The following is a 20747-nucleotide window of genomic DNA, read 5'->3' as shown; positions in this document are numbered from 1 at the left end:
TGTGTGCGCCTTACATTAGAGACAACTCGTGCTGGTGTTGTCATCGTTACTAAGAAATTAAATAAATGCGCTACTTGCAGAACAAAGGTACATGCAGAAGATCCTCACATGTCGTGGCTCACTGGAGTACAATACGACATAGGCAGGAAAATACTGTTCCCGCCCGGGATCGAACCGGGGACCTTCTGCGTGTGAAGCACACGTGATAACCGCTACACTACGGAAACTGCGAACGGGAGGAGTCCATCTCCGTTCACTCGCAATTACCTCAGCCTCTCTCCCGTCCGTGAATGCACACGCGACAGTTCTTTTGACAGCCTGGAAACCATCACAGCCAAGGGCTCAAGAAGTCTTCGGGGTGCTCGAGAAGGTGTCTGCCGTAGCACCCCTAACGAAATAGCGGCGTTTCCCGCAGTCGTGATTGCAAATCATAGCAGCAAAAGCAATCACTTTCTTAGCAGCAGGGAGTGCGAGCCCAGCGGCAGCTCTACATGAAGGTACCAATAGCCCAGGAAGGCCGCCGACCGCGGGAATTCGCGCCGCCCCCATCCCGCCAGCCTACACGAGACTTTCCAGAGCACCCTGGACCACATCGAGGGACCCAGTGCACTGAAATAATAGTCATTTGCCACGTCAGATGGCTCGTTGGTCTAGGGGTATGATTCCTGCTTTGGGTGCAGGAGGTCCCGGGTTCAAATCCCGGACGAGCCCTAGCGTTTTGTGCAAACTGGTCGCACGTGAGTGGCTGAGTCGACGCAAAATGCTCGGCGTCAGTATCAAATGAAATTCATATTTGATGTGAGCAATTGACACTGATCTGACGTGTGAAGGCGATTACGAAGGTTTTTGGGTACAGATGGTAGCAGATGCATGTTAGTATGTCTTGTTTTTAATGATAAAAAAGTGTTTCCGCCCGGGATCGACACGGGGACCTTCTGCGTGTTAGGCAGACGTGATAACCGCTACACCACGGAAACTACTTGTGTGCGCCTTACATTAGAGACAACTCGTGCTGGTGTTGTCATCGTTACTAAGAAATTAAATAAATGCGCTACTTGCAGAACAAAGGTACATGCAGAAGATCCTCACATGTCGTGGCTCACTGGAGTACAATACGACATAGGCAGGAAAATACTGTTCCCGCCCGGGATCGAACCGGGGACCTTCTGCGTGTGAAGCACACGTGATAACCGCTACACTACGGAAACTGCGAACGGGAGGAGTCCATCTCCGTTCACTCGCAATTACCTCAGCCTCTCTCCCGTCCGTGAATGCACACGCGACAGTTCTTTTGACAGCCTGGAAACCATCACAGCCAAGGGCTCAAGAAGTCTTCGGGGTGCTCGAGAAGGTGTCTGCCGTAGCACCCCTAACGAAATAGCGGCGTTTCCCGCAGTCGTGATTGCAAATCATAGCAGCAAAAGCAATCACTTTCTTAGCAGCAGGGAGTGCGAGCCCAGCGGCAGCTCTACATGAAGGTACCAATAGCCCAGGAAGGCCGCCGACCGCGGGAATTCGCGCCGCCCCCATCCCGCCAGCCTACACGAGACTTTCCAGAGCACCCTGGACCACATCGAGGGACCCAGTGCACTGAAATAATAGTCATTTGCCACGTCAGATGGCTCGTTGGTCTAGGGGTATGATTCCTGCTTTGGGTGCAGGAGGTCCCGGGTTCAAATCCCGGACGAGCCCTAGCGTTTTGTGCAAACTGGTCGCACGTGAGTGGCTGAGTCGACGCAAAATGCTCGGCGTCAGTATCAAATGAAATTCATATTTGATGTGAGCAATTGACACTGATCTGACGTGTGAAGGCGATTACGAAGGTTTTTGGGTACAGATGGTAGCAGATGCATGTTAGTATGTCTTGTTTTTAATGATAAAAAAGTGTTTCCGCCCGGGATCGACACGGGGACCTTCTGCGTGTTAGGCAGACGTGATAACCGCTACACCACGGAAACTACTTGTGTGCGCCTTACATTAGAGACAACTCGTGCTGGTGTTGTCATCGTTACTAAGAAATTAAATAAATGCGCTACTTGCAGAACAAAGGTACATGCAGAAGATCCTCACATGTCGTGGCTCACTGGAGTACAATACGACATAGGCAGGAAAATACTGTTCCCGCCCGGGATCGAACCGGGGACCTTCTGCGTGTGAAGCACACGTGATAACCGCTACACTACGGAAACTGCGAACGGGAGGAGTCCATCTCCGTTCACTCGCAATTACCTCAGCCTCTCTCCCGTCCGTGAATGCACACGCGACAGTTCTTTTGACAGCCTGGAAACCATCACAGCCAAGGGCTCAAGAAGTCTTCGGGGTGCTCGAGAAGGTGTCTGCCGTAGCACCCCTAACGAAATAGCGGCGTTTCCCGCAGTCGTGATTGCAAATCATAGCAGCAAAAGCAATCACTTTCTTAGCAGCAGGGAGTGCGAGCCCAGCGGCAGCTCTACATGAAGGTACCAATAGCCCAGGAAGGCCGCCGACCGCGGGAATTCGCGCCGCCCCCATCCCGCCAGCCTACACGAGACTTTCCAGAGCACCCTGGACCACATCGAGGGACCCAGTGCACTGAAATAATAGTCATTTGCCACGTCAGATGGCTCGTTGGTCTAGGGGTATGATTCCTGCTTTGGGTGCAGGAGGTCCCGGGTTCAAATCCCGGACGAGCCCTAGCGTTTTGTGCAAACTGGTCGCACGTGAGTGGCTGAGTCGACGCAAAATGCTCGGCGTCAGTATCAAATGAAATTCATATTTGATGTGAGCAATTGACACTGATCTGACGTGTGAAGGCGATTACGAAGGTTTTTGGGTACAGATGGTAGCAGATGCATGTTAGTATGTCTTGTTTTTAATGATAAAAAAGTGTTTCCGCCCGGGATCGACACGGGGACCTTCTGCGTGTTAGGCAGACGTGATAACCGCTACACCACGGAAACTACTTGTGTGCGCCTTACATTAGAGACAACTCGTGCTGGTGTTGTCATCGTTACTAAGAAATTAAATAAATGCGCTACTTGCAGAACAAAGGTACATGCAGAAGATCCTCACATGTCGTGGCTCACTGGAGTACAATACGACATAGGCAGGAAAATACTGTTCCCGCCCGGGATCGAACCGGGGACCTTCTGCGTGTGAAGCACACGTGATAACCGCTACACTACGGAAACTGCGAACGGGAGGAGTCCATCTCCGTTCACTCGCAATTACCTCAGCCTCTCTCCCGTCCGTGAATGCACACGCGACAGTTCTTTTGACAGCCTGGAAACCATCACAGCCAAGGGCTCAAGAAGTCTTCGGGGTGCTCGAGAAGGTGTCTGCCGTAGCACCCCTAACGAAATAGCGGCGTTTCCCGCAGTCGTGATTGCAAATCATAGCAGCAAAAGCAATCACTTTCTTAGCAGCAGGGAGTGCGAGCCCAGCGGCAGCTCTACATGAAGGTACCAATAGCCCAGGAAGGCCGCCGACCGCGGGAATTCGCGCCGCCCCCATCCCGCCAGCCTACACGAGACTTTCCAGAGCACCCTGGACCACATCGAGGGACCCAGTGCACTGAAATAATAGTCATTTGCCACGTCAGATGGCTCGTTGGTCTAGGGGTATGATTCCTGCTTTGGGTGCAGGAGGTCCCGGGTTCAAATCCCGGACGAGCCCTAGCGTTTTGTGCAAACTGGTCGCACGTGAGTGGCCGAGTCGACGCAAAATGCTCGGCGTCAGTATCAAATGAAATTCATATTTGATGTGAGCAATTGACACTGATCTGACGTGTGAAGGCGATTACGAAGGTTTTTGGGTACAGATGGTAGCAGATGCATGTTAGTATGTCTTGTTTTTAATGATAAAAAAGTGTTTCCGCCCGGGATCGACACGGGGACCTTCTGCGTGTTAGGCAGACGTGATAACCGCTACACCACGGAAACTACTTGTGTGCGCCTTACATTAGAGACAACTCGTGCTGGTGTTGTCATCGTTACTAAGAAATTAAATAAATGCGCTACTTGCAGAACAAAGGTACATGCAGAAGATCCTCACATGTCGTGGCTCACTGGAGTACAATACGACATAGGCAGGAAAATACTGTTCCCGCCCGGGATCGAACCGGGGACCTTCTGCGTGTGAAGCACACGTGATAACCGCTACACTACGGAAACTGCGAACGGGAGGAGTCCATCTCCGTTCACTCGCAATTACCTCAGCCTCTCTCCCGTCCGTGAATGCACACGCGACAGTTCTTTTGACAGCCTGGAAACCATCACAGCCAAGGGCTCAAGAAGTCTTCGGGGTGCTCGAGAAGGTGTCTGCCGTAGCACCCCTAACGAAATAGCGGCGTTTCCCGCAGTCGTGATTGCAAATCATAGCAGCAAAAGCAATCACTTTCTTAGCAGCAGGGAGTGCGAGCCCAGCGGCAGCTCTACATGAAGGTACCAATAGCCCAGGAAGGCCGCCGACCGCGGGAATTCGCGCCGCCCCCATCCCGCCAGCCTACACGAGACTTTCCAGAGCACCCTGGACCACATCGAGGGACCCAGTGCACTGAAATAATAGTCATTTGCCACGTCAGATGGCTCGTTGGTCTAGGGGTATGATTCCTGCTTTGGGTGCAGGAGGTCCCGGGTTCAAATCCCGGACGAGCCCTAGCGTTTTGTGCAAACTGGTCGCACGTGAGTGGCTGAGTCGACGCAAAATGCTCGGCGTCAGTATCAAATGAAATTCATATTTGATGTGAGCAATTGACACTGATCTGACGTGTGAAGGCGATTACGAAGGTTTTTGGGTACAGATGGTAGCAGATGCATGTTAGTATGTCTTGTTTTTAATGATAAAAAAGTGTTTCCGCCCGGGATCGACACGGGGACCTTCTGCGTGTTAGGCAGACGTGATAACCGCTACACCACGGAAACTACTTGTGTGCGCCTTACATTAGAGACAACTCGTGCTGGTGTTGTCATCGTTACTAAGAAATTAAATAAATGCGCTACTTGCAGAACAAAGGTACATGCAGAAGATCCTCACATGTCGTGGCTCACTGGAGTACAATACGACATAGGCAGGAAAATACTGTTCCCGCCCGGGATCGAACCGGGGACCTTCTGCGTGTGAAGCACACGTGATAACCGCTACACTACGGAAACTGCGAACGGGAGGAGTCCATCTCCGTTCACTCGCAATTACCTCAGCCTCTCTCCCGTCCGTGAATGCACACGCGACAGTTCTTTTGACAGCCTGGAAACCATCACAGCCAAGGGCTCAAGAAGTCTTCGGGGTGCTCGAGAAGGTGTCTGCCGTAGCACCCCTAACGAAATAGCGGCGTTTCCCGCAGTCGTGATTGCAAATCATAGCAGCAAAAGCAATCACTTTCTTAGCAGCAGGGAGTGCGAGCCCAGCGGCAGCTCTACATGAAGGTACCAATAGCCCAGGAAGGCCGCCGACCGCGGGAATTCGCGCCGCCCCCATCCCGCCAGCCTACACGAGACTTTCCAGAGCACCCTGGACCACATCGAGGGACCCAGTGCACTGAAATAATAGTCATTTGCCACGTCAGATGGCTCGTTGGTCTAGGGGTATGATTCCTGCTTTGGGTGCAGGAGGTCCCGGGTTCAAATCCCGGACGAGCCCTAGCGTTTTGTGCAAACTGGTCGCACGTGAGTGGCCGAGTCGACGCAAAATGCTCGGCGTCAGTATCAAATGAAATTCATATTTGATGTGAGCAATTGACACTGATCTGACGTGTGAAGGCGATTACGAAGGTTTTTGGGTACAGATGGTAGCAGATGCATGTTAGTATGTCTTGTTTTTAATGATAAAAAAGTGTTTCCGCCCGGGATCGACACGGGGACCTTCTGCGTGTTAGGCAGACGTGATAACCGCTACACCACGGAAACTACTTGTGTGCGCCTTACATTAGAGACAACTCGTGCTGGTGTTGTCATCGTTACTAAGAAATTAAATAAATGCGCTACTTGCAGAACAAAGGTACATGCAGAAGATCCTCACATGTCGTGGCTCACTGGAGTACAATACGACATAGGCAGGAAAATACTGTTCCCGCCCGGGATCGAACCGGGGACCTTCTGCGTGTGAAGCAGACGTGATAACCGCTACACTACGGAAACTGCGAACGGGAGGAGTCCATCTCCGTTCACTCGCAATTACCTCAGCCTCTCTCCCGTCCGTGAATGCACACGCGACAGTTCTTTTGACAGCCTGGAAACCATCACAGCCAAGGGCTTAAGAAGTCTTCGGGGTGCTCGAGAAGGTGTCTGCCGTAGCACCCCTAACGAAATAGCGGCGTTTCCCGCAGTCGTGATTGCAAATCATAGCAGCAAAAGCAATCACTTTCTTAGCAGCAGGGAGTGCGAGCCCAGCGGCAGCTCTACATGAAGGTACCAATAGCCCAGGAAGGCCGCCGACCGCGGGAATTCGCGCCGCCCCCATCCCGCCAGCCTACACGAGACTTTCCAGAGCACCCTGGACCACATCGAGGGACCCAGTGCACTGAAATAATAGTCATTCGCCACGTCAGATGGCTCGTTGGTCTAGGGGTATGATTCCTGCTTTGGGTGCAGGAGGTCCCGGGTTCAAATCCCGGACGAGCCCTAGCGTTTTGTGCAAACTGGTCGCACGTGAGTGGCTGAGTCGACGCAAAATGCTCGGCGTCAGTATCAAATGAAATTCATATTTGATGTGAGCAATTGACACTGATCTGACGTGTGAAGGCGATTACGAAGGTTTTTGGGTACAGATGGTAGCAGATGCATGTTAGTATGTCTTGTTTTTAATGATAAAAAAGTGTTTCCGCCCGGGATCGACACGGGGACCTTCTGCGTGTTAGGCAGACGTGATAACCGCTACACCACGGAAACTACTTGTGTGCGCCTTACATTAGAGACAACTCGTGCTGGTGTTGTCATCGTTACTAAGAAATTAAATAAATGCGCTACTTGCAGAACAAAGGTACATGCAGAAGATCCTCACATGTCGTGGCTCACTGGAGTACAATACGACATAGGCAGGAAAATACTGTTCCCGCCCGGGATCGAACCGGGGACCTTCTGCGTGTGAAGCACACGTGATAACCGCTACACTACGGAAACTGCGAACGGGAGGAGTCCATCTCCGTTCACTCGCAATTACCTCAGCCTCTCTCCCGTCCGTGAATGCACACGCGACAGTTCTTTTGACAGCCTGGAAACCATCACAGCCAAGGGCTCAAGAAGTCTTCGGGGTGCTCGAGAAGGTGTCTGCCGTAGCACCCCTAACGAAATAGCGGCGTTTCCCGCAGTCGTGATTGCAAATCATAGCAGCAAAAGCAATCACTTTCTTAGCAGCAGGGAGTGCGAGCCCAGCGGCAGCTCTACATGAAGGTACCAATAGCCCAGGAAGGCCGCCGACCGCGGGAATTCGCGCCGCCCCCATCCCGCCAGCCTACACGAGACTTTCCAGAGCACCCTGGACCACATCGAGGGACCCAGTGCACTGAAATAATAGTCATTTGCCACGTCAGATGGCTCGTTGGTCTAGGGGTATGATTCCTGCTTTGGGTGCAGGAGGTCCCGGGTTCAAATCCCGGACGAGCCCTAGCGTTTTGTGCAAACTGGTCGCACGTGAGTGGCTGAGTCGACGCAAAATGCTCGGCGTCAGTATCAAATGAAATTCATATTTGATGTGAGCAATTGACACTGATCTGACGTGTGAAGGCGATTACGAAGGTTTTTGGGTACAGATGGTAGCAGATGCATGTTAGTATGTCTTGTTTTTAATGATAAAAAAGTGTTTCCGCCCGGGATCGACACGGGGACCTTCTGCGTGTTAGGCAGACGTGATAACCGCTACACCACGGAAACTACTTGTGTGCGCCTTACATTAGAGACAACTCGTGCTGGTGTTGTCATCGTTACTAAGAAATTAAATAAATGCGCTACTTGCAGAACAAAGGTACATGCAGAAGATCCTCACATGTCGTGGCTCACTGGAGTACAATACGACATAGGCAGGAAAATACTGTTCCCGCCCGGGATCGAACCGGGGACCTTCTGCGTGTGAAGCACACGTGATAACCGCTACACTACGGAAACTGCGAACGGGAGGAGTCCATCTCCGTTCACTCGCAATTACCTCAGCCTCTCTCCCGTCCGTGAATGCACACGCGACAGTTCTTTTGACAGCCTGGAAACCATCACAGCCAAGGGCTCAAGAAGTCTTCGGGGTGCTCGAGAAGGTGTCTGCCGTAGCACCCCTAACGAAATAGCGGCGTTTCCCGCAGTCGTGATTGCAAATCATAGCAGCAAAAGCAATCACTTTCTTAGCAGCAGGGAGTGCGAGCCCAGCGGCAGCTCTACATGAAGGTACCAATAGCCCAGGAAGGCCGCCGACCGCGGGAATTCGCGCCGCCCCCATCCCGCCAGCCTACACGAGACTTTCCAGAGCACCCTGGACCACATCGAGGGACCCAGTGCACTGAAATAATAGTCATTCGCCACGTCAGATGGCTCGTTGGTCTAGGGGTATGATTCCTGCTTTGGGTGCAGGAGGTCCCGGGTTCAAATCCCGGACGAGCCCTAGCGTTTTGTGCAAACTGGTCGCACGTGAGTGGCTGAGTCGACGCAAAATGCTCGGCGTCAGTATCAAATGAAATTCATATTTGATGTGAGCAATTGACACTGATCTGACGTGTGAAGGCGATTACGAAGGTTTTTGGGTACAGATGGTAGCAGATGCATGTTAGTATGTCTTGTTTTTAATGATAAAAAAGTGTTTCCGCCCGGGATCGACACGGGGACCTTCTGCGTGTTAGGCAGACGTGATAACCGCTACACCACGGAAACTACTTGTGTGCGCCTTACATTAGAGACAACTCGTGCTGGTGTTGTCATCGTTACTAAGAAATTAAATAAATGCGCTACTTGCAGAACAAAGGTACATGCAGAAGATCCTCACATGTCGTGGCTCACTGGAGTACAATACGACATAGGCAGGAAAATACTGTTCCCGCCCGGGATCGAACCGGGGACCTTCTGCGTGTGAAGCAGACGTGATAACCGCTACACTACGGAAACTGCGAACGGGAGGAGTCCATCTCCGTTCACTCGCAATTACCTGAGCCTCTCTCCCGTCCGTGAATGCACACGCGACAGTTCTTTTGACAGCCTGGAAACCATCACAGCCAAGGGCTCAAGAAGTCTTCGGGGTGCTCGAGAAGGTGTCTGCCGTAGCACCCCTAACGAAATAGCGGCGTTTCCCGCAGTCGTGATTGCAAATCATAGCAGCAAAAGCAATCACTTTCTTAGCAGCAGGGAGTGCGAGCCCAGCGGCAGCTCTACATGAAGGTACCAATAGCCCAGGAAGGCCGCCGACCGCGGGAATTCGCGCCGCCCCCATCCCGCCAGCCTACACGAGACTTTCCAGAGCACCCTGGACCACATCGAGGGACCCAGTGCACTGAAATAATAGTCATTTGCCACGTCAGATGGCTCGTTGGTCTAGGGGTATGATTCCTGCTTTGGGTGCAGGAGGTCCCGGGTTCAAATCCCGGACGAGCCCTAGCGTTTTGTGCAAACTGGTCGCACGTGAGTGGCTGAGTCGACGCAAAATGCTCGGCGTCAGTATCAAATGAAATTCATATTTGATGTGAGCAATTGACACTGATCTGACGTGTGAAGGCGATTACGAAGGTTTTTGGGTACAGATGGTAGCAGATGCATGTTAGTATGTCTTGTTTTTAATGATAAAAAAGTGTTTCCGCCCGGGATCGACACGGGGACCTTCTGCGTGTTAGGCAGACGTGATAACCGCTACACCACGGAAACTACTTGTGTGCGCCTTACATTAGAGACAACTCGTGCTGGTGTTGTCATCGTTACTAAGAAATTAAATAAATGCGCTACTTGCAGAACAAAGGTACATGCAGAAGATCCTCACATGTCGTGGCTCACTGGAGTACAATACGACATAGGCAGGAAAATACTGTTCCCGCCCGGGATCGAACCGGGGACCTTCTGCGTGTGAAGCAGACGTGATAACCGCTACACTACGGAAACTGCGAACGGGAGGAGTCCATCTCCGTTCACTCGCAATTACCTGAGCCTCTCTCCCGTCCGTGAATGCACACGCGACAGTTCTTTTGACAGCCTGGAAACCATCACAGCCAAGGGCTCAAGAAGTCTTCGGGGTGCTCGAGAAGGTGTCTGCCGTAGCACCCCTAACGAAATAGCGGCGTTTCCCGCAGTCGTGATTGCAAATCATAGCAGCAAAAGCAATCACTTTCTTAGCAGCAGGGAGTGCGAGCCCAGCGGCAGCTCTACATGAAGGTACCAATAGCCCAGGAAGGCCGCCGACCGCGGGAATTCGCGCCGCCCCCATCCCGCCAGCCTACACGAGACTTTCCAGAGCACCCTGGACCACATCGAGGGACCCAGTGCACTGAAATAATAGTCATTTGCCACGTCAGATGGCTCGTTGGTCTAGGGGTATGATTCCTGCTTTGGGTGCAGGAGGTCCCGGGTTCAAATCCCGGACGAGCCCTAGCGTTTTGTGCAAACTGGTCGCACGTGAGTGGCTGAGTCGACGCAAAATGCTCGGCGTCAGTATCAAATGAAATTCATATTTGATGTGAGCAATTGACACTGATCTGACGTGTGAAGGCGATTACGAAGGTTTTTGGGTACAGATGGTAGCAGATGCATGTTAGTATGTCTTGTTTTTAATGATAAAAAAGTGTTTCCGCCCGGGATCGACACGGGGACCTTCTGCGTGTTAGGCAGACGTGATAACCGCTACACCACGGAAACTACTTGTGTGCGCCTTACATTAGAGACAACTCGTGCTGGTGTTGTCATCGTTACTAAGAAATTAAATAAATGCGCTACTTGCAGAACAAAGGTACATGCAGAAGATCCTCACATGTCGTGGCTCACTGGAGTACAATACGACATAGGCAGGAAAATACTGTTCCCGCCCGGGATCGAACCGGGGACCTTCTGCGTGTGAAGCAGACGTGATAACCGCTACACTACGGAAACTGCGGACTTGAGGAGTCCATCTCCGTTCACTCGCAATTACCTCAGCCTATCTCCCGTCCGTGAATGCACACGCGACAGTTCTTTTGACAGCCTGGAAACCATCACAGCCAAGGGCTCAAGAAGTCTTCGGGGTGCTCGAGAAGGTGTCTGCCGTAGCACCCCTAACGAAATAGCGGCGTTTCCCGCAGTCGTGATTGCAAATCATAGCAGCAAAAGCAATCACTTTCTTAGCAGCAGGGAGTGCGAGCCCAGCGGCAGCTCTACATGAAGGTACCAATAGCCCAGGAAGGCCGCCGACCGCGGGAATTCGCGCCGCCCCCATCCCGCCAGCCTACACGAGACTTTCCAGAGCACCCTGGACCACATCGAGGGACCCAGTGCACTGAAATAATAGTCATTTGCCACGTCAGATGGCTCGTTGGTCTAGGGGTATGATTCCTGCTTTGGGTGCAGGAGGTCCCGGGTTCAAATCCCGGACGAGCCCTAGCGTTTTGTGCAAACTGGTCGCACGTGAGTGGCTGAGTCGACGCAAAATGCTCGGCGTCAGTATCAAATGAAATTCATATTTGATGTGAGCAATTGACACTGATCTGACGTGTGAAGGCGATTACGAAGGTTTTTGGGTACAGATGGTAGCAGATGCATGTTAGTATGTCTTGTTTTTAATGATAAAAAAGTTTTTCCGCCCGGGATCGACACGGGGACCTTCTGCGTGTTAGGCAGACGTGATAACCGCTACACCACGGAAACTACTTGTGTGCGCCTTACATTAGAGACAACTCGTGCTGGTGTTGTCATCGTTACTAAGAAATTAAATAAATGCGCTACTTGCAGAACAAAGGTACATGCAGAAGATCCTCACATGTCGTGGCTCACTGGAGTACAATACGACATAGGCAGGAAAATACTGTTCCCGCCCGGGATCGAACCGGGGACCTTCTGCGTGTGAAGCAGACGTGATAACCGCTACACTACGGAAACTGCGGACTTGAGGAGTCCATCTCCGTTCACTCGCAATTACCTCAGCCTATCTCCCGTCCGTGAATGCACACGCGACAGTTCTTTTGACAGCCTGGAAACCATCACAGCCAAGGGCTCAAGAAGTCTTCGGGGTGCTCGAGAAGGTGTCTGCCGTAGCACCCCTAACGAAATAGCGGCGTTTCCCGCAGTCGTGATTGCAAATCATAGCAGCAAAAGCAATCACTTTCTTAGCAGCAGGGAGTGCGAGCCCAGCGGCAGCTCTACATGAAGGTACCAATAGCCCAGGAAGGCCGCCGACCGCGGGAATTCGCGCCGCCCCCATCCCGCCAGCCTACACGAGACTTTCCAGAGCACCCTGGACCACATCGAGGGACCCAGTGCACTGAAATAATAGTCATTCGCCACGTCAGATGGCTCGTTGGTCTAGGGGTATGATTCCTGCTTTGGGTGCAGGAGGTCCCGGGTTCAAATCCCGGACGAGCCCTAGCGTTTTGTGCAAACTGGTCGCACGTGAGTGGCTGAGTCGACGCAAAATGCTCGGCGTCAGTATCAAATGAAATTCATATTTGATGTGAGCAATTGACACTGATCTGACGTGTGAAGGCGATTACGAAGGTTTTTGGGTACAGATGGTAGCAGATGCATGTTAGTATGTCTTGTTTTTAATGATAAAAAAGTGTTTCCGCCCGGGATCGACACGGGGACCTTCTGCGTGTTAGGCAGACGTGATAACCGCTACACCACGGAAACTACTTGTGTGCGCCTTACATTAGAGACAACTCGTGCTGGTGTTGTCATCGTTACTAAGAAATTAAATAAATGCGCTACTTGCAGAACAAAGGTACATGCAGAAGATCCTCACATGTCGTGGCTCACTGGAGTACAATACGACATAGGCAGGAAAATACTGTTCCCGCCCGGGATCGAACCGGGGACCTTCTGCGTGTGAAGCAGACGTGATAACCGCTACACTACGGAAACTGCGAACGGGAGGAGTCCATCTCCGTTCACTCGCAATTACCTGAGCCTCTCTCCCGTCCGTGAATGCACACGCGACAGTTCTTTTGACAGCCTGGAAACCATCACAGCCAAGGGCTCAAGAAGTCTTCGGGGTGCTCGAGAAGGTGTCTGCCGTAGCACCCCTAACGAAATAGCGGCGTTTCCCGCAGTCGTGATTGCAAATCATAGCAGCAAAAGCAATCACTTTCTTAGCAGCAGGGAGTGCGAGCCCAGCGGCAGCTCTACATGAAGGTACCAATAGCCCAGGAAGGCCGCCGACCGCGGGAATTCGCGCCGCCCCCATCCCGCCAGCCTACACGAGACTTTCCAGAGCACCCTGGACCACATCGAGGGACCCAGTGCACTGAAATAATAGTCATTTGCCACGTCAGATGGCTCGTTGGTCTAGGGGTATGATTCCTGCTTTGGGTGCAGGAGGTCCCGGGTTCAAATCCCGGACGAGCCCTAGCGTTTTGTGCAAACTGGTCGCACGTGAGTGGCTGAGTCGACGCAAAATGCTCGGCGTCAGTATCAAATGAAATTCATATTTGATGTGAGCAATTGACACTGATCTGACGTGTGAAGGCGATTACGAAGGTTTTTGGGTACAGATGGTAGCAGATGCATGTTAGTATGTCTTGTTTTTAATGATAAAAAAGTGTTTCCGCCCGGGATCGACACGGGGACCTTCTGCGTGTTAGGCAGACGTGATAACCGCTACACCACGGAAACTACTTGTGTGCGCCTTACATTAGAGACAACTCGTGCTGGTGTTGTCATCGTTACTAAGAAATTAAATAAATGCGCTACTTGCAGAACAAAGGTACATGCAGAAGATCCTCACATGTCGTGGCTCACTGGAGTACAATACGACATAGGCAGGAAAATACTGTTCCCGCCCGGGATCGAACCGGGGACCTTCTGCGTGTGAAGCAGACGTGATAACCGCTACACTACGGAAACTGCGAACGGGAGGAGTCCATCTCCGTTCACTCGCAATTACCTGAGCCTCTCTCCCGTCCGTGAATGCACACGCGACAGTTCTTTTGACAGCCTGGAAACCATCACAGCCAAGGGCTCAAGAAGTCTTCGGGGTGCTCGAGAAGGTGTCTGCCGTAGCACCCCTAACGAAATAGCGGCGTTTCCCGCAGTCGTGATTGCAAATCATAGCAGCAAAAGCAATCACTTTCTTAGCAGCAGGGAGTGCGAGCCCAGCGGCAGCTCTACATGAAGGTACCAATAGCCCAGGAAGGCCGCCGACCGCGGGAATTCGCGCCGCCCCCATCCCGCCAGCCTACACGAGACTTTCCAGAGCACCCTGGACCACATCGAGGGACCCAGTGCACTGAAATAATAGTCATTTGCCACGTCAGATGGCTCGTTGGTCTAGGGGTATGATTCCTGCTTTGGGTGCAGGAGGTCCCGGGTTCAAATCCCGGACGAGCCCTAGCGTTTTGTGCAAACTGGTCGCACGTGAGTGGCTGAGTCGACGCAAAATGCTCGGCGTCAGTATCAAATGAAATTCATATTTGATGTGAGCAATTGACACTGATCTGACGTGTGAAGGCGATTACGAAGGTTTTTGGGTACAGATGGTAGCAGATGCATGTTAGTATGTCTTGTTTTTAATGATAAAAAAGTGTTTCCGCCCGGGATCGACACGGGGACCTTCTGCGTGTTAGGCAGACGTGATAACCGCTACACCACGGAAACTACTTGTGTGCGCCTTACATTAGAGACAACTCGTGCTGGTGTTGTCATCGTTACTAAGAAATTAAATAAATGCGCTACTTGCAGAACAAAGGTACATGCAGAAGATCCTCACATGTCGTGGCTCACTGGAGTACAATACGACATAGGCAGGAAAATACTGTTCCCGCCCGGGATCGAACCGGGGACCTTCTGCGTGTGAAGCAGACGTGATAACCGCTACACTACGGAAACTGCGAACGGGAGGAGTCCATCTCCGTTCACTCGCAATTACCTGAGCCTCTCTCCCGTCCGTGAATGCACACGCGACAGTTCTTTTGACAGCCTGGAAACCATCACAGCCAAGGGCTCAAGAAGTCTTCGGGGTGCTCGAGAAGGTGTCTGCCGTAGCACCCCTAACGAAATAGCGGCGTTTCCCGCAGTCGTGATTGCAAATCATAGCAGCAAAAGCAATCACTTTCTTAGCAGCAGGGAGTGCGAGCCCAGCGGCAGCTCTACATGAAGGTACCAATAGCCCAGGAAGGCCGCCGACCGCGGGAATTCGCGCCGCCCCCATCCCGCCAGCCTACACGAGACTTTCCAGAGCACCCTGGACCACATCGAGGGACCCAGTGCACTGAAATAATAGTCATTTGCCACGTCAGATGGCTCGTTGGTCTAGGGGTATGATTCCTGCTTTGGGTGCAGGAGGTCCCGGGTTCAAATCCCGGACGAGCCCTAGCGTTTTGTGCAAACTGGTCGCACGTGAGTGGCTGAGTCGACGCAAAATGCTCGGCGTCAGTATCAAATGAAATTCATATTTGATGTGAGCAATTGACACTGATCTGACGTGTGAAGGCGATTACGAAGGTTTTTGGGTACAGATGGTAGCAGATGCATGTTAGTATGTCTTGTTTTTAATGATAAAAAAGTGTTTCCGCCCGGGATCGACACGGGGACCTTCTGCGTGTTAGGCAGACGTGATAACCGCTACACCACGGAAACTACTTGTGTGCGCCTTACATTAGAGACAACTCGTGCTGGTGTTGTCATCGTTACTAAGAAATTAAATAAATGCGCTACTTGCAGAACAAAGGTACATGCAGAAGATCCTCACATGTCGTGGCTCACTGGAGTACAATACGACATAGGCAGGAAAATACTGTTCCCGCCCGGGATCGAACCGGGGACCTTCTGCGTGTGAAGCAGACGTGATAACCGCTACACTACGGAAACTGCGGACTTGAGGAGTCCATCTCCGTTCACTCGCAATTACCTCAGCCTATCTCCCGTCCGTGAATGCACACGCGACAGTTCTTTTGACAGCCTGGAAACCATCACAGCCAAGGGCTCAAGAAGTCTTCGGGGTGCTCGAGAAGGTGTCTGCCGTAGCACCCCTAACGAAATAGCGGCGTTTCCCGCAGTCGTGATTGCAAATCATAGCAGCAAAAGCAATCACTTTCTTAGCAGCAGGGAGTGCGAGCCCAGCGGCAGCTCTACATGAAGGTACCAATAGCCCAGGAAGGCCGCCGACCGCGGGAATTCGCGCCGCCCCCATCCCGCCAGCCTACACGAGACTTTCCAGAGCACCCTGGACCACATCGAGGGACCCAGTGCACTGAAATAATAGTCATTTGCCACGTCAGATGGCTCGTTGGTCTAGGGGTATGATTCCTGCTTTGGGTGCAGGAGGTCCCGGGTTCAAATCCCGGACGAGCCCTAGCGTTTTGTGCAAACTGGTCGCACGTGAGTGGCTGAGTCGACGCAAAATGCTCGGCGTCAGTATCAAATGAAATTCATATTTGATGTGAGCAATTGACACTGATCTGACGTGTGAAGGCGATTACGAAGGTTTTTGGGTACAGATGGTAGCAGATGCATGTTAGTATGTCTTGTTTTTAATGATAAAAAAGTGTTTCCGCCCGGGATCGACACGGGGACCTTCTGCGTGTTAGGCAGACGTGATAACCGCTACACCACGGAAACTACTTGTGTGCGCCTTACATTAGAGACAACTCGTGCTGGTGTTGTCATCGTTACTAAGAAATTAAATAAATGCGCTACTTGCAGAACAAAGGTACATGCAGAAGATCCTCACATGTCGTGGCTCACTGGAGTACAATACGACATAGGCAGGAAAATACTGTTCCCGCCCGGGATCGAACCGGGGACCTTCTGCGTGTGAAGCAGACGTGATAACCGCTACACTACGGAAACTGCGGACTTCAGGAGTCCATCTCCGTTCACTCGCAATTACCTCAGCCTATCTCCCGTCCGTGAATGCACACGCGACAGTTCTTTTGACAGCCTGGAAACCATCACAGCCAAGGGCTCAAGAAGTCTTCGGGGTGCTCGAGAAGGTGTCTGCCGTAGCACCCCTAACGAAATAGCGGCGTTTCCCGCAGTCGTGATTGCAAATCATAGCAGCAAAAGCAATCACTTTCTTAGCAGCAGGGAGTGCGAGCCCAGCGGCAGCTCTACATGAAGGTACCAATAGCCCAGGAAGGCCGCCGACCGCGGGAATTCGCGCCGCCCCCATCCCGCCAGCCTACACGAGACTTTCCAGAGCACCCTGGACCACATCGAGGGACCCAGTGCACTGAAATAATAGTCATTTGCCACGTCAGATGGCTCGTTGGTCTAGGGGTATGATTCCTGCTTTGGGTGCAGGAGGTCCCGGGTTCAAATCCCGGACGAGCCCTAGCGTTTTGTGCAAACTGGTCGCACGTGAGTGGCTGAGTCGACGCAAAATGCTCGGCGTCAGTATCAAATGAAATTCATATTTGATGTGAGCAATTGACACTGATCTGACGTGTGAAGGCGATTACGAAGGTTTTTGGGTACAGATGGTAGCAGATGCATGTTAGTATGTCTTGTTTTTAATGATAAAAAAGTGTTTCCGCCCGGGATCGACACGGGGACCTTCTGCGTGTTAGGCAGACGTGATAACCGCTACACCACGGAAACTACTTGTGTGCGCCTTACATTAGAGACAACTCGTGCTGGTGTTGTCATCGTTACTAAGAAATTAAATAAATGCGCTACTTGCAGAACAAAGGTACATGCAGAAGATCCTCACATGTCGTGGCTCACTGGAGTACAATACGACATAGGCAGGAAAATACTATTCCCGCCCGGGATCGAACCGGGGACCTTCTGCGTGTGAAGCAGACGAGATAACCGCTACACTACGGAAACTGCGGACTTGAGGAGTCCATCTCCGTTCACTCGCAATTACCTCAGCCTCTCTCCCGTCCGTGAATGCACACGCGACAGTTCTTTTGACAGCCTGGAAACCATCACAGCCAAGGGCTCAAGAAGTCTTCGGGGTGCTCGAGAAGGTGTCTGCCGTAGCACCCCTAACGAAATAGCGGCGTTTCCCGCAGTCGTGATTGCAAATCATAGCAGCAAAAGCAATCACTTTCTTAGCAGCAGGGAGTGCGAGCCCAGCGGCAGCTCTACATGAAGGTACCAATAGCCCAGGAAGGCCGCCGACCGCGGGAATTCGCGCCGCCCCCATCCCGCCAGCCTACACGAGACTTTCCAGAGCACCCTGGACCACATCGAGGGACCCAGTGCACTGAAATAATAGTCATTTGCCACGTCAGATGGCTCGTTGGTCTAGGGGTATGATTCCTGCTTTGGGTGCAGGAGGTCCCGGGTTCAAATCCCGGACGAGCCCTAGCGTTTTGTGCAAACAGGTCGCACGTGAGTGGCTGAGTCGACGCAAAATGCTCGGCGTCAGTATCAAATGAAATTCATATTTGATGTGAGCAATTGACACTGATCTGACGTGTGAAGGCGATTACGAAGGTTTTTGGGTACAGATGGTAGCAGATGCATGTTAGTATGTCTTGTTTTTAATGATAAAAAAGTGTTTCCGCCCGGGATCGACACGGGGACCTTCTGCGTGTTAGGCAGACGTGATAACCGCTACACCACGGAAACTACTTGTGTGCGCCTTACATTAGAGACAACTCGTGCTGGTGTTGTCATCGTTACTAAGAAATTAAATAAATGCGCTACTTGCAGAACAAAGGTACATGCAGAAGATCCTCACATGTCGTGGCTCACTGGAGTACAATACGACATAGGCAGGAAAATACTGTTCCCGCCCGGGATCGAACCGGGGACCTTCTGCGTGTGAAGCAGACGTGATAACCGCTACACTACGGAAACTGCGAACGGGAGGAGTCCATCTCCGTTCACTCGCAATTACCTCAGCCTCTCTCCCGTCCGTGAATGCACACGCGACAGTTCTTTTGACAGCCTGGAAACCATCACAGCCAAGGGCTCAAGAAGTCTTCGGGGTGCTCGAGAAGGTGTCTGCCGTAGCACCCCTAACGAAATAGCGGCGTTTCCCGCAGTCGTGATTGCAAATCATAGCAGCAAAAGCAATCACTTTCTTAGCAGCAGGGAGTGCGAGCCCAGCGGCAGCTCTACATGAAGGTACCAATAGCCCAGGAAGGCCGCCGACCGCGGGAATTCGCGCCGCCCCCATCCCGCCAGCCTACACGAGACTTTCCAGAGCACCCTGGACCACATCGAGGGACCCAGTGCACTGAAATAATAGTCATTTGCCACGTCAGATGGCTCGTTGGTCTAGGGGTATGATTCCTGCTTTGGGTGCAGGAGGTCCCGGGTTCAAATCCCGGACGAGCCCTAGCGTTTTGTGCAAACTGGTCGCACGTGAGTGGCTGAGTCGACGCAAAATGCTCGGCGTCAGTATCAAATGAAATTCATATTTGATGTGAGCAATTGACACTGATCTGACGTGTGAAGGCGATTACGAAGGTTTTTGGGTACAGATGGTAGCAGATGCATGTTAGTATGTCTTGTTTTTAATGATAAAAAAGTGTTTCCGCCCGGGATCGACACGGGGACCTTCTGCGTGTTAGGCAGACGTGATAACCGCTACACCACGGAAACTACTTGTGTGCGCCTTACATTAGAGACAACTCGTGCTGGTGTTGTCATCGTTACTAAGAAATTAAATAAATGCGCTACTTGCAGAACAAAGGTACATGCAGAAGATCCTCACATGTCGTGGCTCACTGGAGTACAATACGACATAGGCAGGAAAATACTGTTCCCGCCCGGGATCGAACCGGGGACCTTCTGCGTGTGAAGCACACGTGATAACCGCTACACTACGGAAACTGCGAACGGGAGGAGTCCATCTCCGTTCACTCGCAATTACCTCAGCCTCTCTCCCGTCCGTGAATGCACACGCGACAGTTCTTTTGACAGCCTGGAAACCATCACAGCCAAGGGCTCAAGAAGTCTTCGGGGTGCTCGAGAAGGTGTCTGCCGTAGCACCCCTAACGAAATAGCGGCGTTTCCCGCAGTCGTGATTGCAAATCATAGCAGCAAAAGCAATCACTTTCTTAGCAGCAGGGAGTGCGAGCCCAGCGGCAGCTCTACATGAAGGTACCAATAGCCCAGGAAGGCCGCCGACCGCGGGAATTCGCGCCGCCCCCATCCCGCCAGCCTACACGAGACTTTCCAGAGCACCCTGGACCACATCGAGGGACCCAGTGCACTGAAATAATAGTCATTTGCCACGTCAGATGGCTCGTTGGTCTAGGGGTATGATTCCTGCTTTGGGTGCAGGAGGTCCCGGGTTCAAATCCCGGACGAGCCCTAGCGTTTTGTGCAAACTGGTCGCACGTGAGTGGCTGAGTCGACGCAAAATGCTCGGCGTCAGTATCAAATGAAATTCATATTTGATGTGAGCAATTGACACTGATCTGACGTGTGAAGGCGATTACGAAGGTTTTTGGGTACAGATGGTAGCAGATGCATGTTAGTATGTCTTGTTTTTAATGATAAAAAAGTGTTTCCGCCCGGGATCGACACGGGGACCTTCTGCGTGTTAGGCAGACGTGATAACCGCTACACCACGGAAACTACTTGTGTGCGCCTTACATTAGAGACAACTCGTGCTGGTGTTGTCATCGTTACTAAGAAATTAAATAAATGCGCTACTTGCAGAACAAAGGTACATGCAGAAGATCCTCACATGTCGTGGCTCACTGGAGTACAATACGACATAGGCAG

At 51.9% G+C, this 20747-nt stretch overlaps 62 non-coding genes across 62 annotated transcripts; 21 read left to right on the top strand and 41 right to left on the bottom strand.

The window, feature by feature from the left end:
• Positions 1-154: 154 nt before the first annotated feature.
• On the bottom strand, positions 155-227 carry Trnav-cac (transfer RNA valine (anticodon CAC)). The gene has a single exon. It is a non-coding gene; the product is annotated as a tRNA-Val (tRNA).
• Positions 228-639: 412 nt separating this feature from the next.
• Positions 640-711, top strand: Trnap-ugg (transfer RNA proline (anticodon UGG)). The gene has a single exon. It is a non-coding gene; the product is annotated as a tRNA-Pro (tRNA).
• A 193-nt stretch (positions 712-904) lies between these two features.
• On the bottom strand, positions 905-977 carry Trnav-aac (transfer RNA valine (anticodon AAC)). The gene has a single exon. It is a non-coding gene; the product is annotated as a tRNA-Val (tRNA).
• Positions 978-1135: 158 nt separating this feature from the next.
• On the bottom strand, positions 1136-1208 carry Trnav-cac (transfer RNA valine (anticodon CAC)). The gene has a single exon. It is a non-coding gene; the product is annotated as a tRNA-Val (tRNA).
• Positions 1209-1620: 412 nt separating this feature from the next.
• On the top strand, positions 1621-1692 carry Trnap-ugg (transfer RNA proline (anticodon UGG)). The gene has a single exon. It is a non-coding gene; the product is annotated as a tRNA-Pro (tRNA).
• A 193-nt stretch (positions 1693-1885) lies between these two features.
• Positions 1886-1958, bottom strand: Trnav-aac (transfer RNA valine (anticodon AAC)). The gene has a single exon. It is a non-coding gene; the product is annotated as a tRNA-Val (tRNA).
• Positions 1959-2116: 158 nt separating this feature from the next.
• Positions 2117-2189, bottom strand: Trnav-cac (transfer RNA valine (anticodon CAC)). The gene has a single exon. It is a non-coding gene; the product is annotated as a tRNA-Val (tRNA).
• Positions 2190-2601: 412 nt separating this feature from the next.
• Trnap-ugg (transfer RNA proline (anticodon UGG)) lies at positions 2602-2673 on the top strand. Its single transcript has one exon. It is a non-coding gene; the product is annotated as a tRNA-Pro (tRNA).
• Positions 2674-2866: 193 nt separating this feature from the next.
• Positions 2867-2939, bottom strand: Trnav-aac (transfer RNA valine (anticodon AAC)). The gene has a single exon. It is a non-coding gene; the product is annotated as a tRNA-Val (tRNA).
• Positions 2940-3097: 158 nt separating this feature from the next.
• On the bottom strand, positions 3098-3170 carry Trnav-cac (transfer RNA valine (anticodon CAC)). The gene has a single exon. It is a non-coding gene; the product is annotated as a tRNA-Val (tRNA).
• A 412-nt stretch (positions 3171-3582) lies between these two features.
• Positions 3583-3654, top strand: Trnap-ugg (transfer RNA proline (anticodon UGG)). The gene has a single exon. It is a non-coding gene; the product is annotated as a tRNA-Pro (tRNA).
• A 193-nt stretch (positions 3655-3847) lies between these two features.
• Positions 3848-3920, bottom strand: Trnav-aac (transfer RNA valine (anticodon AAC)). Its single transcript has one exon. It is a non-coding gene; the product is annotated as a tRNA-Val (tRNA).
• Positions 3921-4078: 158 nt separating this feature from the next.
• On the bottom strand, positions 4079-4151 carry Trnav-cac (transfer RNA valine (anticodon CAC)). The gene has a single exon. It is a non-coding gene; the product is annotated as a tRNA-Val (tRNA).
• Positions 4152-4563: 412 nt separating this feature from the next.
• Trnap-ugg (transfer RNA proline (anticodon UGG)) lies at positions 4564-4635 on the top strand. Its single transcript has one exon. It is a non-coding gene; the product is annotated as a tRNA-Pro (tRNA).
• Positions 4636-4828: 193 nt separating this feature from the next.
• Trnav-aac (transfer RNA valine (anticodon AAC)) lies at positions 4829-4901 on the bottom strand. Its single transcript has one exon. It is a non-coding gene; the product is annotated as a tRNA-Val (tRNA).
• A 158-nt stretch (positions 4902-5059) lies between these two features.
• Trnav-cac (transfer RNA valine (anticodon CAC)) lies at positions 5060-5132 on the bottom strand. Its single transcript has one exon. It is a non-coding gene; the product is annotated as a tRNA-Val (tRNA).
• A 412-nt stretch (positions 5133-5544) lies between these two features.
• Trnap-ugg (transfer RNA proline (anticodon UGG)) lies at positions 5545-5616 on the top strand. The gene has a single exon. It is a non-coding gene; the product is annotated as a tRNA-Pro (tRNA).
• Positions 5617-5809: 193 nt separating this feature from the next.
• On the bottom strand, positions 5810-5882 carry Trnav-aac (transfer RNA valine (anticodon AAC)). Its single transcript has one exon. It is a non-coding gene; the product is annotated as a tRNA-Val (tRNA).
• A 158-nt stretch (positions 5883-6040) lies between these two features.
• Positions 6041-6113, bottom strand: Trnav-cac (transfer RNA valine (anticodon CAC)). Its single transcript has one exon. It is a non-coding gene; the product is annotated as a tRNA-Val (tRNA).
• Positions 6114-6525: 412 nt separating this feature from the next.
• On the top strand, positions 6526-6597 carry Trnap-ugg (transfer RNA proline (anticodon UGG)). Its single transcript has one exon. It is a non-coding gene; the product is annotated as a tRNA-Pro (tRNA).
• Positions 6598-6790: 193 nt separating this feature from the next.
• On the bottom strand, positions 6791-6863 carry Trnav-aac (transfer RNA valine (anticodon AAC)). Its single transcript has one exon. It is a non-coding gene; the product is annotated as a tRNA-Val (tRNA).
• A 158-nt stretch (positions 6864-7021) lies between these two features.
• On the bottom strand, positions 7022-7094 carry Trnav-cac (transfer RNA valine (anticodon CAC)). Its single transcript has one exon. It is a non-coding gene; the product is annotated as a tRNA-Val (tRNA).
• Positions 7095-7506: 412 nt separating this feature from the next.
• On the top strand, positions 7507-7578 carry Trnap-ugg (transfer RNA proline (anticodon UGG)). Its single transcript has one exon. It is a non-coding gene; the product is annotated as a tRNA-Pro (tRNA).
• A 193-nt stretch (positions 7579-7771) lies between these two features.
• Positions 7772-7844, bottom strand: Trnav-aac (transfer RNA valine (anticodon AAC)). Its single transcript has one exon. It is a non-coding gene; the product is annotated as a tRNA-Val (tRNA).
• A 158-nt stretch (positions 7845-8002) lies between these two features.
• On the bottom strand, positions 8003-8075 carry Trnav-cac (transfer RNA valine (anticodon CAC)). The gene has a single exon. It is a non-coding gene; the product is annotated as a tRNA-Val (tRNA).
• Positions 8076-8487: 412 nt separating this feature from the next.
• Positions 8488-8559, top strand: Trnap-ugg (transfer RNA proline (anticodon UGG)). The gene has a single exon. It is a non-coding gene; the product is annotated as a tRNA-Pro (tRNA).
• Positions 8560-8752: 193 nt separating this feature from the next.
• Positions 8753-8825, bottom strand: Trnav-aac (transfer RNA valine (anticodon AAC)). The gene has a single exon. It is a non-coding gene; the product is annotated as a tRNA-Val (tRNA).
• A 158-nt stretch (positions 8826-8983) lies between these two features.
• On the bottom strand, positions 8984-9056 carry Trnav-cac (transfer RNA valine (anticodon CAC)). The gene has a single exon. It is a non-coding gene; the product is annotated as a tRNA-Val (tRNA).
• Positions 9057-9468: 412 nt separating this feature from the next.
• Positions 9469-9540, top strand: Trnap-ugg (transfer RNA proline (anticodon UGG)). The gene has a single exon. It is a non-coding gene; the product is annotated as a tRNA-Pro (tRNA).
• A 193-nt stretch (positions 9541-9733) lies between these two features.
• On the bottom strand, positions 9734-9806 carry Trnav-aac (transfer RNA valine (anticodon AAC)). The gene has a single exon. It is a non-coding gene; the product is annotated as a tRNA-Val (tRNA).
• A 158-nt stretch (positions 9807-9964) lies between these two features.
• On the bottom strand, positions 9965-10037 carry Trnav-cac (transfer RNA valine (anticodon CAC)). The gene has a single exon. It is a non-coding gene; the product is annotated as a tRNA-Val (tRNA).
• A 412-nt stretch (positions 10038-10449) lies between these two features.
• On the top strand, positions 10450-10521 carry Trnap-ugg (transfer RNA proline (anticodon UGG)). The gene has a single exon. It is a non-coding gene; the product is annotated as a tRNA-Pro (tRNA).
• A 193-nt stretch (positions 10522-10714) lies between these two features.
• Trnav-aac (transfer RNA valine (anticodon AAC)) lies at positions 10715-10787 on the bottom strand. Its single transcript has one exon. It is a non-coding gene; the product is annotated as a tRNA-Val (tRNA).
• A 158-nt stretch (positions 10788-10945) lies between these two features.
• Trnav-cac (transfer RNA valine (anticodon CAC)) lies at positions 10946-11018 on the bottom strand. Its single transcript has one exon. It is a non-coding gene; the product is annotated as a tRNA-Val (tRNA).
• A 412-nt stretch (positions 11019-11430) lies between these two features.
• On the top strand, positions 11431-11502 carry Trnap-ugg (transfer RNA proline (anticodon UGG)). Its single transcript has one exon. It is a non-coding gene; the product is annotated as a tRNA-Pro (tRNA).
• Positions 11503-11926: 424 nt separating this feature from the next.
• Trnav-cac (transfer RNA valine (anticodon CAC)) lies at positions 11927-11999 on the bottom strand. The gene has a single exon. It is a non-coding gene; the product is annotated as a tRNA-Val (tRNA).
• A 412-nt stretch (positions 12000-12411) lies between these two features.
• On the top strand, positions 12412-12483 carry Trnap-ugg (transfer RNA proline (anticodon UGG)). The gene has a single exon. It is a non-coding gene; the product is annotated as a tRNA-Pro (tRNA).
• Positions 12484-12676: 193 nt separating this feature from the next.
• On the bottom strand, positions 12677-12749 carry Trnav-aac (transfer RNA valine (anticodon AAC)). The gene has a single exon. It is a non-coding gene; the product is annotated as a tRNA-Val (tRNA).
• Positions 12750-12907: 158 nt separating this feature from the next.
• On the bottom strand, positions 12908-12980 carry Trnav-cac (transfer RNA valine (anticodon CAC)). The gene has a single exon. It is a non-coding gene; the product is annotated as a tRNA-Val (tRNA).
• Positions 12981-13392: 412 nt separating this feature from the next.
• Trnap-ugg (transfer RNA proline (anticodon UGG)) lies at positions 13393-13464 on the top strand. The gene has a single exon. It is a non-coding gene; the product is annotated as a tRNA-Pro (tRNA).
• Positions 13465-13657: 193 nt separating this feature from the next.
• Trnav-aac (transfer RNA valine (anticodon AAC)) lies at positions 13658-13730 on the bottom strand. Its single transcript has one exon. It is a non-coding gene; the product is annotated as a tRNA-Val (tRNA).
• Positions 13731-13888: 158 nt separating this feature from the next.
• On the bottom strand, positions 13889-13961 carry Trnav-cac (transfer RNA valine (anticodon CAC)). Its single transcript has one exon. It is a non-coding gene; the product is annotated as a tRNA-Val (tRNA).
• A 412-nt stretch (positions 13962-14373) lies between these two features.
• Positions 14374-14445, top strand: Trnap-ugg (transfer RNA proline (anticodon UGG)). Its single transcript has one exon. It is a non-coding gene; the product is annotated as a tRNA-Pro (tRNA).
• A 193-nt stretch (positions 14446-14638) lies between these two features.
• Trnav-aac (transfer RNA valine (anticodon AAC)) lies at positions 14639-14711 on the bottom strand. The gene has a single exon. It is a non-coding gene; the product is annotated as a tRNA-Val (tRNA).
• Positions 14712-14869: 158 nt separating this feature from the next.
• Positions 14870-14942, bottom strand: Trnav-cac (transfer RNA valine (anticodon CAC)). The gene has a single exon. It is a non-coding gene; the product is annotated as a tRNA-Val (tRNA).
• A 412-nt stretch (positions 14943-15354) lies between these two features.
• Positions 15355-15426, top strand: Trnap-ugg (transfer RNA proline (anticodon UGG)). The gene has a single exon. It is a non-coding gene; the product is annotated as a tRNA-Pro (tRNA).
• A 193-nt stretch (positions 15427-15619) lies between these two features.
• Trnav-aac (transfer RNA valine (anticodon AAC)) lies at positions 15620-15692 on the bottom strand. Its single transcript has one exon. It is a non-coding gene; the product is annotated as a tRNA-Val (tRNA).
• Positions 15693-15850: 158 nt separating this feature from the next.
• Trnav-cac (transfer RNA valine (anticodon CAC)) lies at positions 15851-15923 on the bottom strand. Its single transcript has one exon. It is a non-coding gene; the product is annotated as a tRNA-Val (tRNA).
• Positions 15924-16335: 412 nt separating this feature from the next.
• Positions 16336-16407, top strand: Trnap-ugg (transfer RNA proline (anticodon UGG)). The gene has a single exon. It is a non-coding gene; the product is annotated as a tRNA-Pro (tRNA).
• A 193-nt stretch (positions 16408-16600) lies between these two features.
• Positions 16601-16673, bottom strand: Trnav-aac (transfer RNA valine (anticodon AAC)). The gene has a single exon. It is a non-coding gene; the product is annotated as a tRNA-Val (tRNA).
• A 158-nt stretch (positions 16674-16831) lies between these two features.
• Positions 16832-16904, bottom strand: Trnav-cac (transfer RNA valine (anticodon CAC)). The gene has a single exon. It is a non-coding gene; the product is annotated as a tRNA-Val (tRNA).
• Positions 16905-17316: 412 nt separating this feature from the next.
• On the top strand, positions 17317-17388 carry Trnap-ugg (transfer RNA proline (anticodon UGG)). Its single transcript has one exon. It is a non-coding gene; the product is annotated as a tRNA-Pro (tRNA).
• Positions 17389-17581: 193 nt separating this feature from the next.
• Trnav-aac (transfer RNA valine (anticodon AAC)) lies at positions 17582-17654 on the bottom strand. The gene has a single exon. It is a non-coding gene; the product is annotated as a tRNA-Val (tRNA).
• Positions 17655-17812: 158 nt separating this feature from the next.
• Positions 17813-17885, bottom strand: Trnav-cac (transfer RNA valine (anticodon CAC)). Its single transcript has one exon. It is a non-coding gene; the product is annotated as a tRNA-Val (tRNA).
• Positions 17886-18297: 412 nt separating this feature from the next.
• On the top strand, positions 18298-18369 carry Trnap-ugg (transfer RNA proline (anticodon UGG)). The gene has a single exon. It is a non-coding gene; the product is annotated as a tRNA-Pro (tRNA).
• Positions 18370-18562: 193 nt separating this feature from the next.
• Trnav-aac (transfer RNA valine (anticodon AAC)) lies at positions 18563-18635 on the bottom strand. The gene has a single exon. It is a non-coding gene; the product is annotated as a tRNA-Val (tRNA).
• A 158-nt stretch (positions 18636-18793) lies between these two features.
• Trnav-cac (transfer RNA valine (anticodon CAC)) lies at positions 18794-18866 on the bottom strand. The gene has a single exon. It is a non-coding gene; the product is annotated as a tRNA-Val (tRNA).
• A 412-nt stretch (positions 18867-19278) lies between these two features.
• Trnap-ugg (transfer RNA proline (anticodon UGG)) lies at positions 19279-19350 on the top strand. Its single transcript has one exon. It is a non-coding gene; the product is annotated as a tRNA-Pro (tRNA).
• A 193-nt stretch (positions 19351-19543) lies between these two features.
• Positions 19544-19616, bottom strand: Trnav-aac (transfer RNA valine (anticodon AAC)). Its single transcript has one exon. It is a non-coding gene; the product is annotated as a tRNA-Val (tRNA).
• Positions 19617-19774: 158 nt separating this feature from the next.
• Positions 19775-19847, bottom strand: Trnav-cac (transfer RNA valine (anticodon CAC)). The gene has a single exon. It is a non-coding gene; the product is annotated as a tRNA-Val (tRNA).
• A 412-nt stretch (positions 19848-20259) lies between these two features.
• On the top strand, positions 20260-20331 carry Trnap-ugg (transfer RNA proline (anticodon UGG)). Its single transcript has one exon. It is a non-coding gene; the product is annotated as a tRNA-Pro (tRNA).
• Positions 20332-20524: 193 nt separating this feature from the next.
• On the bottom strand, positions 20525-20597 carry Trnav-aac (transfer RNA valine (anticodon AAC)). The gene has a single exon. It is a non-coding gene; the product is annotated as a tRNA-Val (tRNA).
• Between the last annotated feature and the right edge of the window lie 150 nt (positions 20598-20747).

This window comes from Schistocerca gregaria, chromosome 2, assembly GCF_023897955.1.
Source record: "Schistocerca gregaria isolate iqSchGreg1 chromosome 2, iqSchGreg1.2, whole genome shotgun sequence".
In the NCBI taxonomy this organism is placed as follows: domain Eukaryota; kingdom Metazoa; phylum Arthropoda; class Insecta; order Orthoptera; family Acrididae; genus Schistocerca; species Schistocerca gregaria.
Note: the sequence above shows the minus strand (reverse complement) of the source record. Positions and strands in the feature narration are given on the sequence as shown.